This window comes from Dermochelys coriacea, chromosome 1, assembly GCF_009764565.3.
Source record: "Dermochelys coriacea isolate rDerCor1 chromosome 1, rDerCor1.pri.v4, whole genome shotgun sequence".
In the NCBI taxonomy this organism is placed as follows: domain Eukaryota; kingdom Metazoa; phylum Chordata; order Testudines; family Dermochelyidae; genus Dermochelys; species Dermochelys coriacea.
The window spans coordinates 137819131-137836925 of record NC_050068.2 but is presented as its reverse complement, the minus strand read 5'-3'; the positions used below and the strand labels follow the sequence as shown (position 1 = coordinate 137836925).

General features: G+C 43.3%; 1 long non-coding RNA gene across 1 annotated transcript; it reads right to left on the bottom strand.

Moving 5' to 3' along the window:
• Nucleotides 1-405: 405 nt before the first annotated feature.
• LOC122457915 lies at nucleotides 406-16642 on the bottom strand. The gene is made up of 3 exons (XR_006277645.1): nucleotides 16632-16642; nucleotides 15593-15599; nucleotides 406-600 (listed from the first exon to the last, which is right to left on the bottom strand). It is a non-coding gene; the product is annotated as an uncharacterized LOC122457915 (long non-coding RNA).
• Nucleotides 16643-17795: the final 1153 nt, after the last annotated feature.

Sequence of the window (17795 nt, the reverse complement as noted above, 5' to 3'; positions counted from 1 at the left end):
TCAAAGCCAGCCAAGGTTGGCTTAACAGTTTTAGGAACCGCTTCAACCTCAAAAACGTGCAGACTACTGGTAAAGCTGCATCTGCCCATGAAGATGCAGCAAAAGCCTATCCCACACAATTAAAGAAAATCACAGAAGAAAAGGGCTATCTTCTGGAACAAGTTTTTAACGCTGACAAGACTGGGCTCTTCTGGAAAAAAAATGCTGACCCGAACTTACACTTCGAAATCAGAAAGACAAGTCCCTGGCTTCAAAGCAGCTAAAGACCGTGTGACTGTGTTGTTTTGTGGCAGTGCGGCTGGGCATTTAATAAAGCCAGGCTTGCTCTACAGGGCTGCAAATCCCCGTGCCCTAAATGGCAAGAACAAAAATTTCCTGCCTGTGTTCTGGCAATCAAATAAAAAGGCTTGGGTGATAGCAGCATTATTTCTGGATTGATTCCACAAGTGTTTCATTCCGGAAGTCAAGCAGTACCTCGAAGAGAAAGGACTTGACTTTAAAGTGTTGCTGATTGTAGACAATGCTCCTGACCACCCTGCAGCACTCCAGTTTGTGCATAATGACATTGAAGTTATCTTTCTCCCCCCCCCCATATACCACCTCTAGCCTCTCGACCAAGGTGTGAGTCGCTCTTTCGAGGCCACATACATGAGGCTTACATTCTCACAGATACGTAGCGCTATGGATGCTGATCCCAATGTTAATGTGATAGAGTGTTGGAAGTCCTTCAACTTTGCCAATTGCATCACTTACATTAAACAGGCAATGGATGCAATCAAGCCTGAAACAGTCAATGCATGTTGGCGAAACCTACGGAAAAAATGTGTGAATGATTTTAAGAGTTTCCCGACCATTGACAAAGAAGTGAAACACATTGTCCAGGTGGCCAGGCAAGTGGGTGGTGAAGGCTTTGTCGACATCAAAGAATTAATTGAGAGCCATAGAGAAACATTGACTAACGAAGAGTTAGAGGAACTGATGAAATCGACTCCAGAAGATGAAGATGATGACGATGAACAGGAAGAGCCAGCAAGTTGGAATCTTCATAAATTTGCTGAAGTGTTCCAAGCAGCGAAACACTTGAATGATTTAATTTCTGAATACGATCCCTCTATGGAACGAAGCCTCAAAATCACACGTAGTATTACGGACGATTTGAGACCTTATCAAGAAATGTTTGAGCAGCTCAAGAGACAACAGCGACAGTTGCCGATCACCATGTTTTTCAAGGAAAAACAACCAGCAGCAGATGAGCCTACGCAATCAACTTCTCGAGCTGAACCAGAGCCAACCACTTCGTCTACAACTCGCTCTCCATAACCCAAGCTTTCCGTCACCTCCGTCTCCTGGATTGACATTAAGCCCTGACGACCCCCTGTAATTAAAAATACAGTATTGTAAAATTATCTTTTGCATGTGTACTCTGTTATATACTGTACATTACTGTATACATTATACATTTATACATATTACTGTACAGGATTGTATACACAAAACCATGTACAGTATACTGTACTTTATGGGTGATTTAAGGGATTTTCAAGGGTAATTTTGACTATACGCGATTTTTGCCTTATGCGCTGACTTTAGAACCTAACCCCTGTGTAAGATGTGACTCCAATGTACTCCCAAAAGTACAGGGGGGTTTGGATCTGGGGTTCTTGTTCAGGCCTATCTTTAGTTATTGATAGATAGTTATATCTATCCCTTCCCAATCTTGATTTCCCCCCATAACTAAAGGGGCACTATTAGTTTAGAATAGGTTCCAATTTCAGTAGTTGTCATTTAAAGTATTTTTTACAAAAGGTGAAGTTTATAGAAATGTTATGATTTTCTAAAATGCCAATTAAAACAGGTTCCTCCCCAGTATTAAATTTTCCTCAGTGTTATGAGCCAACATATAGTGGCCTTCCTCTAGGGAGGTTAAATTGCCAGGCTCTTTGAGATAAGGATCTCAAACTCATGGGTGTGTAAAACTTACACAACTAAATAACTAATAGTGCCAATAAAGCATTGTGCATGAGAGTCAAAAAGTGTCACTGATGAGCATGTAAGCTGAGTGGAATGCAAAATAAATCTGCATCACTAGTGAAAAATAAGTTCAATTTTTAATATTCTTTGTCTTGATAGGTTAGATGACTCGTTTAAAAAACTAAAAGCAATGCGCTAAATTTTCAAAAGCGATGAGTGCTCTTGGTTACCTAACTTGACTCTGTCAAAAAGCACCTTATTTTCAAAGAGCAAATGCTCAGCATTTTATAAAACTCAAGCCCCTTTATGGTGCCTTAAATGAAGCACCCATAAATAGAGGCATCAAACGTCACTAGTCACTTCCGAAAATGTACATCATAAGGGAGGAAGGAGGGTCTAGTGCAAGAGTCGGCAACCTTTCAGAAGTGGTGTGCCGAGTCTTCATTTATTCACTCTAATTTAAGGTTTCGAGTGCCAGTAATTCCTTTAACGTTGTTAGAAGGTCTCTTTCTACAAGTCTATAATATATAACTAAACTATTGTTGTATGTAAAGTAAATAAGGTTTTTTAAATGTTTAAGAAGCTTCATTTAAAATTAAATTAAAATGCAGAGCCCCTCGGACCGGTGGCCAGGACCTGGACAGTGCGAGTGCCGCTGAAAATCAGCTCGCGTGCCGCCTTTGGCATGTGTGCCATAGGTTGCCTACCCCTAGTCTAGTGCTTAAGGGCATTAGCCCAGCACTTGGAAGGCTCTGATGCAATTCCCTACTGTGCCATGGATTTCCTGCGTGTTGCTGAGCAAGTGCTGTAAAATGGGAGTACCACCTCACAGGGAGAGCTGTGCTAAAATACAGCATAGCACTTTGAGAGCTACAGATAAAAAAGTAGAGAAGGCATTTTTATAAAATATTTTCAGCGTGCCTATTTTTCATTTCCTCTACAGAGAATTTTAAAAGTGATTTTAAAAGCCCATTGGAAGATCTTTGGGAGAAGACAGGGTTAAGACCCCTCCCCCCCCACCATGTGGGAAATAACTGAATGTATAACTTTCTTGGCCTTTTAGGGTATGTCTTCACTGCAATTTAAAACCCACAGTAGGCCTGTGCCAGCTGACTTGGGCTCACGGGGCTGTTTAATTCCAGTGTAGAATTCTGGGTTCGGGCTGGAGCCCGAGCTCTGGGACCCTCCCACCTCGCAGGGTCCTAGAGCCCAGGCTCCAGCCTGAGCCCAGATGTCTACATAGCAATTAAACAGCCCCTATGCCTGAGTCCAAGTCAGCTGGCATGAGCCAGCCTCGGGTATCTAACTGCAGTGTAGACATACCCTCTGTCAATCATCCCCATGTCAGGAATATTAAGTGTATTTCTGATTCATATACATTTGGATTCGTTTTTCACTGGGACGTGGCCTCCCCTTTCAACTGACATTACGCACCAATCGTGGCTAACCATGTCAAAAGCTAGGCCAGCATTTTTAGTAACAGCTACTTCTCAATTAAAGGCCCATGTTTGCCTTTAAAAATGTCAATCATTCTACAGTCTCAATATCCAAACCCTGCAGGGCTTGTTAATAACAACATTCCCTAGCTGCAGTGAAAATTCATTCTGAATAAACTTTGCAAAAGAGGGCAGCTCAAATACTGGACAATTATTATCTAGGGACTCTTTTTCTTTCCAAAACCATGCCATACTGCTAATGTTCTCTGCTCATTTGTGTTTGCTTTCCCAACAGCAAGAAGCTTAAAAAACCAGCACCCAGCAACCTTAGAACTCCATACTTGTCCTCTCTGAGTTCCAATTCAGATGATGAAGTTTCTGGAGCTGATAAAAGAACAATGAGACTCTTGCCAAATTCAGCTGTCAGTTACACTCGTTTCAGAGTAGCAGCCGTGTTAGTCTGTATTCGCAAAAAGAAAAGGAGTACTTGTGGCACCTTAGAGACTAACAAATTTATTTGAGCATAAGCTTTCGTGAGCTACAGCTCACTTCATCGGATGTGCATCCGATGAAGTGAGCTGTAGCTCACGAAAGCTTATGCTCAAATAAATTTGTTAGTCTCTAAGGTGCCACAAGTACTCCTTTTCAAGTTACACTTGTGTAAATCTGGACTGGAATTACTGATTTTTAGAACAGAGCAGAATTTGACCCTCTATCTTGAGATGGCTGGTCTCAAGCCAGAACAAAGTTCTGTAGCAGATTCCCTAGACTATACAGCACTCTGGTTGACAGACTGGAAAATCCTCAGCAGCCTAATTGAAATTAAAAAATGATGGGTCTGAATAAGATATGAACATGAATAATAAAAACAGTACAGTAGATCCAGTGTTATTTTTATATTAGATTTATGCTAACCCCACATTTTCAGTTTTCAATATTTTACAGTTTCTGCACTAATCATGTTCATCATAGAAGTTGTCGTCGGGGGAAATTAGATATTTTAGTAGCTTGTGGTAGGGGGTCATTTGTCACTTGGGAAAGTGTGGGAGACAGTTTGGGATTGTGGGATAAGCCTGTTAGCTGATGATAACTGCTGGGAATGATTAGTGAGACAGTTAACAGTGTTGACATTTAAAACATCCATCTTTAGGTTTCAACAACCCATTGAGATGATTGGGGCAGTTCACCTCTCTCTCAGAGCTATCATTTCATGTTGTCTGCAGACTCAATAAGAGAATACTGCATTTGTTTACATTTAGTTCATATTTTCAAGGTTATGGTCATGACACTACACGTTAGAAACATCAGAGCTGGAGCACAGTTCTGCAAGAGGTTGATTCTGTAGCAAATTCTGCAGCCATAAAATACACTGGGACTTGTACATAGTCTGAACTATGCACTACAAACTGCAAAAATCTGACATTTCATATTTTAAAAGGACCATCTGGAAGGTTCTCTTTCCAATTTATAGAATGCACTCCATCTAGACTTGAAATGTTTGTACAACATAAAACTAGATACAAAGCTTACAATATAAGTTATTGATATACAATGTGCCTATGAAAACACCTCTTCAAACCCTGAGAAATAACATTTGACATACACTCCCATGTAACCTATTTATGCACTTCTCAACCCATCCCCATCGTGTAAGCCTGAAATATTACACAGAACTCGTACTGTTGCCAGAAGGCCAACAGCCTTGGCTTTGTTAGGGATAATGCCTGAAAACATCCCCATTTAAAGCAGAGGCTGTTAGCTCGAACACCTCTGCTGATCTCAATTGCTGGGTTGTCACTCAGGGAGAGTGAGGTGGTCTTTTGGATAACCAGGATGCAAGCCATTTATGATTTTATAGATTAAAACTGACAACTTGAATTACACCTAAAAACAAACTGGAAGCCAGGGGTGGATCATGGATCAGACAGCATAATGTTTTGCCAGTGAGAAATACTCCCAAGCAAACTGGCTGCTACATACTGTGTCACTCCAGCTGAAACTTCTACATGGTCCTCAGGTGTAGCTCCAGGTAGAGCATATTGCAATAACAAACTCAAGGTGATAAAAGCATGGGTCATTGTGGTAAAGTCCACATCCAAAAGAAAAAGTAATGACTTTCTTGCTTGGACAACCAAGATTAGTTTGGGCTCCAGCAAGACCCCCAGAGTTTGAAAACTTGACTGGCAAATCATGGGTGTACTCCCTAGTCAAGACAGACAAAATTATCTTTTCTTACTCAGAGGACACATGCATTACCTGGGAATGGACAACAGGGGATGGATCACTAGATGATTCCCTGTTCTGTTCATTCCCTCTGAAGCACCTGGCACCGGCCAGTGTTGGAAGACAGGATACTGGGCTAGATGGATCTTTGATCTGACCCAGTATGGCCATTCTTATGTTCTTAACGACCTGTCTTATCCAGGTTGAGTCTCAGCCAGCTAGCTTACAATGAAGTCTAGACACTGCCTAGGTCACTGAACTGCACCAGTAATGCTTTTAGAGCTGGGTATCATTTGTACACTGAAAACTCCACAATCAAACAACATCTTCACCTTAGGCTTTACTACTCTAGGCACCTCTGGTATGCCTACACTGCAATAAGATACCTGCAGTTGGCCCATGTTAGCTGACTCGAGCCTGCGGGGCTCAGGCTGTGGGGCTATACAATTGCAGTATAGATGTTCTGCAATTGTGTAGTCCAGCACCCCGAACCCAGTGCCCCCAGCAGTTGTATGTATTTTACTGCAGTGTAGACATGCCCTCTGTGTACACATGCATGACTTTAACTGTTTATATGCTGGAAAGAGGAATACAAAGCCCCAGCTTCACTTTTGTCTCAATCAGTGCCTGGATGGGATTGTTTTTCTAAAAGATTGTTGGCCTTTACTGAGCAACTACAGTGGCTGTGGAAGTTCCAAGATTTAAAGAGATTTAACAGCACTACAGATTCCTTCAAAATTGTTGCACAAGCAGCTGAACAGCTCAAGCACCTGTGCAGATGAGCACACTCTGTTCTGCAGCACCCGCTTCTGGCCCTCACTTGGTTCTGCAGTGCCCAGCCTCATTTTCTGAGGGCTATCTAGTTCCCTTTCACAGGCCCTCTTCTCTGAGGTCTGGCTTCAGTTTCTCCAGATAACACAGCATCTCAGCCCTCCCTGGCCACTCCTTGATCTTTTCCCTTCAGAGTCCTCTGGGTTACCCAGGTCCCTCTTCCTGGGCTTATGCTCTATGGATTCTCAGACTGTGTCTCAAGAAGGCTTCCCCCAACTGCTTCCCTCCAGCATTCTATCAGGAGCTCAGCCCCAGCTCAAACTGCTCCCCATCTCTGTATAGGAAGCACTTAACTTCCCTCCTTTCTGGTCCACTCTTCCTAGCTCCCCTTCTCTGTATAGGAAGCACTTAACCTCCCTCCTTTCTGATCCACTCTTCCCAGCCTCACATCACCCAGGTAACTTCCCTTTCAATCCATCAGCAGCTGCCAATTGGTCACAAGTGCCCCTCCCTTTCAGTCAATTGGGCAGCAGGCAATCAAGTCACAGGTGCCTTCCCTTGCACCCCATGACAATCTGCAAGTTCAGGTCCTTATTTCAGCATCTTTGGTTTTCAGAAGTGGGCTGGAAATCTCAAGAAAACAGATCCTCTTGTGTGATACCTTGTATTTAATTATAAGCCAAGCTGGAAATCTTGCAAATATAGCTGCTTTTACGTTTCAGTGCTTCCATTTCCAGTCCCAGATGGAAAGAACTGCAAAAATTGAGAGGGAAAAAAAGTTAAGCAACCTTTCTCAGACTTTAAATGTGACTTGATCTCAATTGATGGGCTGGGATGGATTAAGTAGCCACGAGGACCAGATCAACTATCATACTGATGAGTCACAATACACCACCACAATATTGTGACACAATGCAACATTACAACATTCCTACAAAAATGCTGTGGGAAAGGGCCTTTTTGGAGTGTGGGTCTGGACTAAATCAATGTCTGGGACTGGATGAAGATTTGCATCTTCCCTCATTTGGTCAAAAGCAGTTAGCTCATTGCAAAATTAGGGCCTGATGAGAAATTTGCTCCATGAATAATCCAGAAGTTAATAAGATGACTTGCAAAATCAGGCATGATTCAGCATACGTATGGATGGCAGAATGGAGCCCTTAGAGATGTGATTTATAGCTCATTTGTAAAAGTCATGGCAGGAAGATGACTTACATTAGCCATTAGTCATGTCATTCCCATTTGAGTCAACCTGGAATCTTTTCCCTCTGGTGAGCCACCTTGGAACTGAGGGTCCAGTTCCATAGTTAGACACCCACCCCTCCCCCGTAACACCAAACAAATCATTCTTGCCAGGTAGCCAGAGACAAAATTTGAGCTCAGGGCACTGATTAAAGAACCTTAGGCCCAATGTATCCAAGAGAAAATATGTTCTGTTTCTACACATAAAGACGAAGCCATGAACTCATAGTTTAAAATGCCTTATTTTAGATAAAGGAAAGACCAGGAATGAATACAAGTGAAGCGTCCATGAGACAGCAGTGTGTATCTGTCCTCTGGGAACAGCCTGCAGCAATTCTAACAAGATGGCTGCTTCTCTCTGCACACAAGTTTATCTGGTTTGATAAGGCAGATTTGGTAAGCTCTATATAATCACATAAGTAAGAGTTACAGTATCTCTGTCGTGGCAAAAAGAACTAAAATGTGTGTCTGCAGCCTAACTATCGTCTACTTGTCCTACAGGAGCTAAATCCACATGCCAGGAGTTAATATAGTTTGGGGACATGGTTATAGCTCAGCTTATACCACCAGACCAACCGGTGCTTTAAGTATGCCAGGTGATAACTGTGTTGTAACCAGGTTCCCCTGTAGGGTTGTACATCTGTTTCTTCAGTCTCAGATTCTCGGTCACACTGTACTGATGCAGGGTATGTCACTATGATGGCTGCTGTTGCCAGTACTTATGGAAAGTGCCTGGGTTCTTACTAACATGATTGATGATAAATCACCTTTTCAAGGAAACTTTACCGTCACTGGATCCAAAAAGTTACTTATCGCTGATTACTTTCTTATAAGCCCAATGCTGTCTCACATTTGGAAGTGGGCTTTGTTCAGGGACTCAATTGTTGGTGAGTGTAAAGCAGTGGTCCCCAAACTTGCCACATCATTCCCCCCCTTACTCCTGTCCACACACACATACCCCCCAGAGCTGCAGTCAGGAACCAGGCTGGGAGCAGGGCTGCAGCTCTGGGGAGGGGGGTGGGTGGGTGGACAGAACTAAGGGAGCTGAGGCTGGGACTGGGAGCCAGGGGCTGAGGCGGGAGGCAGGTCTAGGACTGGAGCTGCAGCCAGGATATGGTTGGGGACAGAAGGCCAGGGTTGAAGCTAGGGGCTGGGGCGGAGCTGAGGTCAGAGCAAAGCTGTGAGCGGAGCGGGACTGGGTGGTACTCCCTCCCTGGGCCTGTGAGGGCTGGCCCGGACCACGCTATGCCCCCTGAATGTTCCTCCGTGCCCCTCGGGGGGGGGTCCCATAGTTTGGGAACCACAGGTGTAAAGGAAGTATCCTCTCAATCCAGTGACGTGAGGTATGTCTACACAGCAAAAGTCTCCGAGCATGGATCAACTGACTAGGTGCTAAGAACAGCAGTGTGGATGTTCGGTCTCAGGCTGGAACCCTGCTATGTATTGCATCTCAGATGTGAACAGTTTGACTTAGTTGGTCATCTGTCTAAGGTGCTTATATGGCCCCCTTACACAGTATCTGAATGCCTCACAATCTTTAATGGGTTTGTCCTCACAACACTCCTGTGAGATAGGGCAATGCTATTATCCCCAGTTTGCAGACAGGGAACTGAGGCACAGAGATGCTAAGTGACTTGCCCATGGTCAAGGAAGGAAGTCTGTGTTGGAGCAGGGACCTGAATCCAGATCTCCCAAGTCCTAGGCTGGTGCTCTAACCAGTGGACCATCCTTCCTCTACTGGAGTACTCACCGAGGGGCAGGGACAGGTTTCAGAGTAGCAGCCGTGTTAGTCTGTATTCGCAAAAAGAAAAGTACTTGTGGCACCTTAGAGACTAACAAATTTATTAGAGCATAAGCTTTCGTGAGCTACAGCTCACTTCATCGGATGCATTTGGTGGAAAAAACAGAGGAGAGATTTATATACACACACACAGAGAACATGAAACAATGGGTTTATCATACACACTGTAAGGAGAGTGATCACTTAAGATAAGCCATCACCAACAGCCGGGGGGGGGGGGGGGGGGGGGGAAGGAGGAAAACCTTCCATGGTGACAAGCAGGTTGGCTAATTCCAGCAGTTAACAAGAATATCAGAGGAACAGTGGGGGGTGGGGTGGGGGGGGGAGAAATACCATGGGGAAATAGTTTTACTTTGTGTAATGACTCATCCATTCCCAGTCTCTATTCAAGCCTAAGTTAATTGTATCCAGTTTGCAAATTAATTCCAATTCAGCAGTCTCTCATTGGAGTCTGTTTTTGAAGCTTTTTTGTTGAAGTATAGCCACTCTTAGGTCTGTGATCGAGTGACCAGAGAGATTGAAGTGTTCTCCAACTGGTTTTTGAATGTTATAATTCTTGACGTCTGATTTGTGTCCATTGCAGGGAGTTTGTCTTCCACCATGTCAGCAGAGTACCATGCACACTGTCAGTGCTTAATAAATAATACATCATCATAATAAATGCAACACAGGTCACTTTTTGTTCTCAGAATTAATCAGATTTCCTCAGGATTATAGTTCATAAAGCAATGCTACTGTAATCTGTTACATTAATAGCTGTTACATTAATAACCAGTGGGAATCCTGTCACAGACCTCAACTATTGACACTGATTGAAATGTCGTCAGTTTTGTTTTTTAGGGTTTGCAAACCTTATCCCGAGCCTTCAAAGGGCCTGATGACACGCCTGTTAAAGTCAATGAAAGTTTTGCCATGGTCTTCAACGAGAGCAGGATGAGGTCCAAAACATCTTTCCTCCCTGACTGGTTACAGACATGACAACAATGAAATCTGCCATCTCCAGGAAGAGCCACATGATTCCAAGTTACGGGTCACAGTATTGAAGGGGCTGATTTCCAGGAACTCAGGAACTGAGACAGCTTGTTGCTCTGTCCATTGAGCACATGAGAGAATAATCCCTTTTGCTAGTTCATCCCTGTATTAGTTTCATGATTCATCTCCCAGACTCATGAGCTGCTTCAGCCCGTGATTCATTAGTTCTCTGAGCCCTATTGCACCTGCCACACAAATGTTATTAGGTCACTGGCGATTAAATAATTCAGTTATGCTGGGGTAGCAGCATTTTGACAAACTGGGTTATACACGGAGGTCAAGCTGTCATCATTGGACTCTATAAAGGATGATGGTATCAGCTATGCAAAAATTGTTGGGGTCAGGGTTTTTAGGGGCAAGAGAAAGAGCTGAAATAATTGGATGGCTTCTTCCGAAGTACATGCTGTGTGATTTAGATCTATGAAAAAGAAGGCTGCCTCCATGCAATGTAATTTAGCAGAAGAAATCTAGAGTTACCCCAAAAAACTGGTTTGAGAACTAAGGTCCCAGTTCAGCAAGGTACTGAAGCAAGTGTATCACTTTAAGACTTTGACATCAGTGGGATTAATCATCTATTTAAAATGATACACATGCTTCAGTACCTAGCAGAAATGATGCTTAATTGTCCAATATATCCAGCTTACAATATGTGTACAAAAATAGTAAGGAATATGGAAGTGGTGTTCTCAGACTGGTTTCTAGCTGGGCAATATTAACACCACTACAGTGACTGGCACTGACTGCTCAACCCTGTTGACAATTTTAGTAGAAAAGCCAGGGATCAGTATAGAAATTCAGCTACTGAACTTCTTTCAGTCTTACGAGAGGGTACTTTGATGTAACAGTTAAGGCACCGTGGTAGGCCAGTGGAAGGAAGTTTACCGAAGAAACATTTCCTCTGTATATAACTATAGAAGTGCCATTTCCGATCATATCCTGCTGATACATTTCCCAGGCTCTAAACTTTATAAGGAAAGCAAACAGAAAACAGGCTTGAATGAAATCTCGGTGATTTTGACATTGAAATTATTTTAATTGTGGCAAAGCTGAAAGTATTGCACAGATTAACTAAATGCAGGCTGTTATTTTATAAATACTGAAGACATTTCTTTTTCATAATGTTGTTATGTGCCCTATATAATGCTCTAAGATTGTTGTATTATTAAATGTAAGTCATGACTCAATTTCAGTGTTGCCAGTTCATGGTCACAAGATATTTGGTGTGTTTCTTAAAGTCCCCGATGCAGGAATCAAGTGATTATATCAGAATCCTAGATTTCTTAATAAAAGGTTTGTAGCCATCATTGTTGTGGAGAAAAGCTTGAAACGTCGTGACTCAAGGGCTCAGAAACCAGAGGGCAAATAAAGTCCACAGGAATTTTTTTGAGATAATCAAGATTTTGGGGGCCTGACTCATGAATTTTGAATAGTTGGGGTAGGCAATACCCCAATTTAAGCGACACAGTCAAATTGAAAAATCAAATATTTTTAAATAAAGTTCTCTTACCTTACCACCACATGGGATTCTCAAAAAAATGGAAACAATTTTAAAGTTTAATTTAGTTTTCACCATTTGTGCTGTGTTTACTTCACTCATCTGGGACAATGAAAATAGGCTGGTTAATTTCACTTTTGTTTCTAGTGTGACCCAGGGGAGTATTGGTATAAGACTAATTTTTTTTTCCTGGATCCAATCACCTGACATAGGCCGAGGTTACAGAAAGTTACTCCCATTGCAGTGATCAGCATCCACCATGATCTATGGCTATGCCTCCACCTTCCTTTTTGTTTAATAAAAAAATATAAAACAACTTTATATCAACAAAAAGTAGCCACAAACATCAGAGACATCTAGGCTGGAGATTGGCATAGATGACCTGAATCCTCTGGATATAGAAGATGATTATTCTGCCTCTGATTGAGCAGTCAACAAATAATACATTTTGTAAATTCTTTGAGGTTTTTCTAAATTTAGGACCTAAACTATACATTTAATCTGATGTTTGGAGCTCATGTAGAGGTATCTGAGCTCATAACTGAGAGTGATTGTCATAAATATAAAGGGAAGGGTAACCACCTTTCTGTACTATAAAATCCCTCCTGGCCAGAGGCAAAACCCTTTCACCTGTAAAGGGTTAATAAGATAAGATAACCTCTCTGGCACCTGACCCAAAATGACCAATGAGGGGACAAGATACTTTCAAATCTGGAGGGGAGGGGGGGAACAAGGGTTTGTCTGTCTGTGTGATGCTTTTGCCGGGAACAGATCAGGAATGCAACCTTACAATTCCTGTTAAGTTAGTAAGTAATCTAGCTAGAAATCCGTTAGATTTCCTTTTGTTTAATGGCTGGTAAAATAAGCTGTGCTGGATGGAATGTATATTCCTGTTTTTGTGTCTTTTTGTAACTTAAGGTTTTGCCTAGAGGGATTCTCTATGTTTTGAATCTGATTACCTTGTAAGATATTTACTATCCTGATTTTACAGAGGTGATTCTTTTTACCTTTTCTTATATTAAAATTCTTCTTTTAAGAACCTGATTGATTTTTCATTGTTCTTAAGATCCAAGGGTTTGGGTCTGTGTTCACCTGTACAAATTGGTGAGGATTCTTATGAAGCCTTCCCCAGGAAAGGGGGTGTAGGGCTTGGGGGGATATTTTGGGGGAAGACATCTCCAAGTGGGCTCCTTCTGTGTTCTTTGTTTAAAACGCTTGGTGGTGACAGCATATGGTTCAAGGACAAGACAAAGTTTGTACCTTGGGGAAGTTTTTAACCTAAGCTGGTAAGAATAAGCTTACGGGGTCTTTCATGCAGGTCCCCACATCTGTACTCTAGAGTTCAGAGTGAGGAAGGAACCTTGACATGGTGGCAGAGCGGTGGGATCATTTTGAACCAGAAGCACAGCAGGATTTTAAAGGGTTTTGTAAAATGTGATTGCAGCTGTAGATTCTGTCTCTCTGCCTGGGGGACAGAGCAGCAGGTATAACAAAAGGATTTTTCTGTAGGCTAAGAACAGCTATCACAGAAAAGGATATCAGGTTACAGCACAGCAAAATTTTACAAGCCAGGGTTTTTTTGTTTTGTTTTCTTTCTAACTCTTGGGTTTAAAGTTAGTTAAGAACAGAGAGGTTAGGATGACAGACTGCACTGTTCAACAGAAGCTGGAATTAGCCAGATTTGAGGCTGAGGAATAACAAAAGGAACAAGAAAGACGGGTAGAACTCAGACAGATGGAGACGGATGCACAAGCAGCCAAAGAAAAAGAAATGGAGGCTGCCCACAGGAGTGAAATGGAGGCAAAAGAAAAAGAGAGGAAGCATGCACTGGAGATGGAGAAGGCAAAGACTTAGAAGAATATACCAAATAACCCTAACAATCCTTCCCCAACAATCCACAAATGGGAGCGACTATGTCCACAGTATGATGAATCCAGTGATATTGCTGAATATTTTCTCACCTTTGAGAGACTGTGTACACTCCATCAAATTCCTGAAGCTCACAAGATGACCACATTGGTCGCAAAATTGACTGGAAGAGCTCTGGACATATTCAATAAGATGCCTATTGAGGAGGCTTCTGACTATAATAAATTCAAGGATTTGGTTTTAAAACAATTTCAAGTTACACCTAAAACTTAGAGTAAAATTTAGAGCCCTTAAGAGAGGACCTGGACTAAGTAATGTGGCTTATGTAAACCAGATGACAGATCTGTTTGATAAATGGCTCAACGGATGGGCTGTAACTAACTTTGGAGGAATGTGGGATTTGATGATACAGGAGCAATTCCTGAATATGTCCAAGGAGGATATAAAATAGTGTTTATGGGATAAGAAAATAGACTCAGCAGAAAGTCTTGCTTCGAATGCTGATCAATACGAGCAGTTCCAGACCGCCAGAGAGGTGGGGCAAGCCGGAACAAAATGGATGGAGAGAGGAGAGAGGAACAACCCTGGTCACAGTTGGAGCGGATACCAGAAGTGACAACCTCAGACCACATCCTACTACCGGGGACAGCCCAAGGCCCCAACTACACTCCAACGAACACTCCAGACACCTTATCCCGCCACACCATTCTCCAGCAACCCACCTCGCCCCAGTGACTTGTCAGCTGGACAATGTTTTAAATGTAACAAGCTAGGGCATGTAAAGGCCAACTGCCCCAAGAAAAGATTACAGTTCATTGCACCGGAATCACACCAGAGGTCCTCAGGCCCAGATACCTCCCAGATACCCTCAGAGCGGAGGGAAACTGTGAGTGTGGGTGGGAAGAAGGTCATCACGTGGAGGGACACTGGAGCACAAGTGTCAGCTATCCATGCTTCCTTAGTGGACCCCAATTTAATCGACCCAGAGGTCTAAGTGACGATTCAACCCTTCAAGTCAAACTATTTTGACTTGCCTACAGCCAAGTTGCCAGTCAAGTACAACGGCTGGTCAGGAACGTGGACTTTTGTAGTCTATGATGATTATTCCATCCCCATGCTGTTGAGGGAAGACTTGGCCAATCATGTGAAGCTAGCCAAGAGGGTGGGAATGGTCACCTGCAGCCAGGCTAAGCAAGCTGTCACACCTAGCTCTATTCTGGAAACTTCTATCAGGACCCGGTCAGAGGTGATGGAACCAGACCCCATGCCAACATCTGCAACAGCAGTAGTGGATCCAGTCACAGAGACCCAGACAGAGCCAGTCTCAGAACCGGCGGCGGAACAACCAGCACCAGAACCATTGCCAGCACTGAATCCAGTACCCCAACACCAAAGGGCCCCACCAAACCTGCACCGGCAGCCGCAGATAACCCTGCACAAGAGGCTCAGCCAGAACCTGAACCCCAACATAGTGCACTAGTGGAGAGCGGTTTACAGTCCACGGAAACAGCTCCATCACCTGCATCACTTCCAGAGGGACCAAGCCCAGGTCCACAATCCAATGAGGAACTGATATCTCCAGCAACAAGGGAACAGTTCCAGACCAAACAGGAAGCAGATGAAAGCCACCAGAGAGCTTGGGCGGTGGTACGGAGCAGCCCACCGCCTCTCAGCTCTTCTAATCAATCCAGGTTTGTTGTAGAAAGAGGACTTTTATACAAGGAAACTCTTTCTGGTGGACACCAGGAAGACTGGCATCCTCAGAGACAGTTGGTAGTTCCAACTAAGTACTGGGTAAAGCTATTAAGCTTAGCCCATGATCATCCTAGTGGCCATGCTGGGGGGAACTGAACCAAAGACCATTTGGGAAAGTCGTTCCACTGGGAGGGATTGGGCAAGAATGTTTCTACCTATGTCCAGTCTTGTGAGGTGTGCCAAAGAGTGGGAAAACCCCAAGACCAGGTCAAAGCCCCTCTCCAGCCACTCCCCATCATTGAGGTTCCATTTCAGTGAGTAGCTAATGGATATTCTGGGTTCTTTTCCAAAAAAGACACCCAGAGGAAAGCAATACATACTGACTTTCATGGATTTTGCCACCCGATGGCCGGAAGCAGTAGCTCTAAGCAACACTAGGGCTAAAAGTGTGTGTCAGGCATTAAGGGACATTTTTGCCAGGGTAGGTTGGCCCTCCGACATCCTCACAGATGCAGGAACTAATTTCCTGGCAGGAACTATGGAAAGCCTTTGGGAAGCTCATGGGGTGAACCACTTGGTTGCCACCCCTTACCATCATCAAACAAACGGCCTGGTGGAGAAGTTTAATGGAACTTTGGAGGCCATGATATATAAATTCGTTTATGAGCACTCCAATGATTGGGATCTAGTGTTGCAGCAGTTGCTCTTTGCCTACAGAACTGTACCCCGTCCCAGCTTAGGGTTTTCACCATTTGAACTTGTATATGGCCGTGAGGTTAAGGGGCCATTACGGTTGGTGAAGCAGCAATGGGAGGGGTTTATACCTTCTCCAGGAACTAACATTCTGGACTTTGTAACCAACCTACAAAACACCCTCTGAACCTCTTTAGCCCTTGCTAAAGAAAACCTAAAGGATGCTCAAAAAGACCAAAAAGCCTGGCATGATAAACATGCCAGAGAGCGGTCCTTCAAAGTAAGGGACCAGGTCATGGTCTTAAAGACACTCCAGGCCCATAAAATGGAAGTATCATGGGAAGGGCATGGTCATGGTCCAAAAGCATCTGGGAGCTGTTAATTATCTCATAGCATTCCTCACCTCCAACCAAAAGCCTAAGGTAAACCATATTAATTCTCTAAAGCCCTTTTATTCCAGAGAATTAAAGGTTTTTCAGTTTACAGCCCAGGGAGGAGATGACGCTGAGTGGCCTGAAGGTGTCTACTATGAAGGGAACAGTGTTGGTGGCGTGGAAGAGGTGAACCTCTCCATGACTCTTGGGCATATGCAGCGACAACCGATCAAGGAGCTGTGCACTAGCTATGCACCGATGTTCTCAGCCACCCCAAGACTGATTGAACGGGCACACCACTCCATTGACACAGGTAATGCTTACACAATTAGAGCCCAACCTTACCGGGTGTCTCCTCTAGCTAAAACTGCTATAGAACGGGAGATCCAGGATATGCTACAGATGGGTGTAATCTGCCCCTCCGGCAGTGCATGGGCATCTCCAGTGGTTCTAGTTCCCAAACCAAATAGGGAGATACATTTTTGCATGGACTACCGTAAGCTAAATGCTGTAACTCGCCCAGACAACTATCCAATGCCACGCACAGATGAACTATTAGAGAAACTGGGATGGGCCCAGTTCATCTCTACCTTGGACTTAACCAAAGGGTACTGGCAGATGAATCCGCCAAGGAAAGGTCAGCCTTCATCACACATCGGGCTGTATGAACTTAATGTGCTCCCTTTCGGGCTGCAAAATGCACCTGTCACCTTCCAAAAACTTGTAGATGGTCTCCTAGTGGGATTGGGAGAATATGCAGTCACCTACCTTGAAGATATGGCCATATTTTTGGATTCCTGGGCAGAACACCTGGAACATCTACAAAAAGTCTTCGAGAGCATGCTCAAATAAATTTGTTAGTCTTGACAGTGACCCTTTCAATGTTTTGTTAAATTCACAGAATATCAATCGAATATTTTAAAAGAGGATATAGAATTGTATTGTTTGCTTATTAATTTGACTAGCAATATTTCAGATATCTTGCTCTCATCTCTCCTCCTCCAGACTAGATTGGACTGTTATTGGGATATTTTACGAAGTATTATTACTTACAAAAATATTTTTAATTCCAGGAATGTTTAAATCTCTGGTTCAGCTTTACCATTAACATAAACTACAGAATAATTCCTGATGTTGCAATTTGCATTCTCAAAAGATACACACAGTCTTATTGTTATCTGAGGTAGAAGAAA